This window comes from Octodon degus, unplaced genomic scaffold, assembly GCF_000260255.1.
Source record: "Octodon degus isolate 3935 unplaced genomic scaffold, OctDeg1.0 scaffold00153, whole genome shotgun sequence".
Classification (NCBI taxonomy): domain Eukaryota; kingdom Metazoa; phylum Chordata; class Mammalia; order Rodentia; family Octodontidae; genus Octodon; species Octodon degus.
In genome coordinates, this window is record NW_004524729.1 from 5,268,457 (window position 1) to 5,270,554 (window position 2,098).

The 2,098-nt window shown below is 47.8% G+C and overlaps 1 pseudogene; it reads right to left on the minus strand.

Moving 5' to 3' along the window:
- Positions 1-615: 615 nt before the first annotated feature.
- On the minus strand, positions 616-1,138 carry LOC101563734 (annotated as a pseudogene).
- Between the last annotated feature and the right edge of the window lie 960 nt (positions 1,139-2,098).

Below are 2,098 nucleotides of genomic sequence, written 5' to 3' on the forward strand. Positions count from 1 at the left end.
TAATTTTACTTTAAAAATAGGTCTGTGTTTGTGTATAAATGTTTCCCCAAGCTTTGGTCATATTTCTTCTCGTTCATTCGGGGAGCACATTGCTTTGTGATGGCGTGAAATGTGAGACTTTGAAGGTCTGTAGTCCAGCACAGAATGTCAAGGGCTGTTAGTGAGAAATCAGCGAAGGCCGCCGAGTGAGTGACACTAACTGCTGGCCAGCTACTGGTCCTGCCTCTTCCCCAAATCTCACAAGGAAAACTTTTTAAATTGGCTCTGCCACAGGATAACACTTAAACATACTTCTAAGCAAAATGAGAGCTTTTGTTTACATAGTTTTTAGATGTTACCGTTCCTACTTTTATTTCAAAACTCGAATTGGCACCTAAACCATAATTTCCATGTTAACGCCGTCACGCACACTCCTAAGCAATCCCGCACAGCGCTAGGCCCCCACCAGGCCCCGCATGCGGAGGCCAGGAGAGGCACCACTGGTCACACCCATGGAACCACAAGGCGGTCTCGTGTTGTTTGCCAACGTGTCATTTCAGTCTAAGTTCTGACAATGAAATATATGGGTCGTATTTCATCTTGATTTTCCAAAAGTTGCCAAAGGGAGCCAGTTCTTCACAGCTTGGCTTTGCCTGGCTTAAGTAAAGACTCGATAACCAGACCCATGTTGCCAGGGATTTTCAGTTTACCTTGAAAGAAGGCTGACTGAGGCTCATTCTCCCAGTCATCAGGGCCAACAGGTCTGAGGAAGCCGTGGTGTCGGGGCAGTCGGCCTTCTTGTCGGAGGTGGGCAGCGCCGGTCCTTTGCTGTTCGTTCTTCACACCCACAAGCCAGGTGGCTTCTCTACCCGCAGGGCTGTCCTTCCTCTGAAGGCACAAATTTCCCTGATTTTCTTCACAAACTGTTCACCTTCCTCTCTGAGCTTCTTCTCATTCTCCTTGAAGACGAGGTCTGCCTTAAATCCATCCCCCCGCAGAGCTTGTCGGAGCAGCCTCGAAAGAGCTGGTGGCTTCTGGAAAACCCGCCCTGCAGAGTGTCGCCACGACAGCTCCCCCAGGCCCCGCTGTGCTGTGCGGCCACCCTCGCGCCAGGAACTTGCCTCGTTCCCTGAAATCGCAATACAGCTGCGAACTGCATTTCCCTGAGGGCTAGACGTGTTGAACATTTTCTCAAAAAACTTTGTTGGACATTTGTACTTCTCCTTTTAGAAAGTATGTGTTCAGATCTCTACCCATTATTGCTTGGATAACTTGATGACTGTTATTACTTCTGTAGCTCTTTATATGGCGTGGGGATCAGTCCCGCCAGATGAATACCTGGCCAAGAACTTCGGCGATGCTGTGAGCTGTCTCTTCACGCAATTGATCGTTTCCTTTGCTGTGAAAAGCTTTCCAATTTGATGCAATCCGTTTGTCAATTCTTTCTTTTATTTCCTGAGCTCTTTAGGTCCTATTCAGGACATTGTTGCCTGTGTCTGTGTGTTGAAGTGTTTCCCCTATGCTTTCGTCTGCTAGGTTCAAAGTTCAGGTCTTACAGTAAGGTCTGTGATTCAGCTTTCTGCAGGATGAGAACAGATCAGATAGCTGCTCTCAGTCTCTTGAGTGTGAATGTCTAGTCCTCCAAGCGCACGCCGACCAGCAGCAGTCAATCCACCACAACAGATCAAATGATACTAAAATTCACGTGGAAGTCAGAAGACCCTGAATACCAGTGCAAGAAGAGGTGCCACAGCACTGGATTTCACGTATCTTTTAGACCTGTGGTAAGAACCACAGCGTGGAAGCAGCAGAGAAACAGACACGTAGCTCACCAGAGCAGAATAGAGGATCTAGAGACAAAGCCACGTTTGAAGCCCAGTGGCTCAGTCTCAACAAAGGAGCCAAGCACGTGTGGGGGGACCTACCCTCCGCGAGGTTCTTCCTGGTGGAGAGAAGAGCTGCTTGCGTCTGTGTGCTGGTTTCACGTCCTGTTACTTCACTGAGCTTGTTATCAGTTCTAAGAGACTTTGTGTGGAATCAATAGGGTTTTTGAAGTAGATGATCACATCTTCTGTAAAAAGGGTGATTAGATTTCCCCCTTCCTTTCTGTATTCCTTTA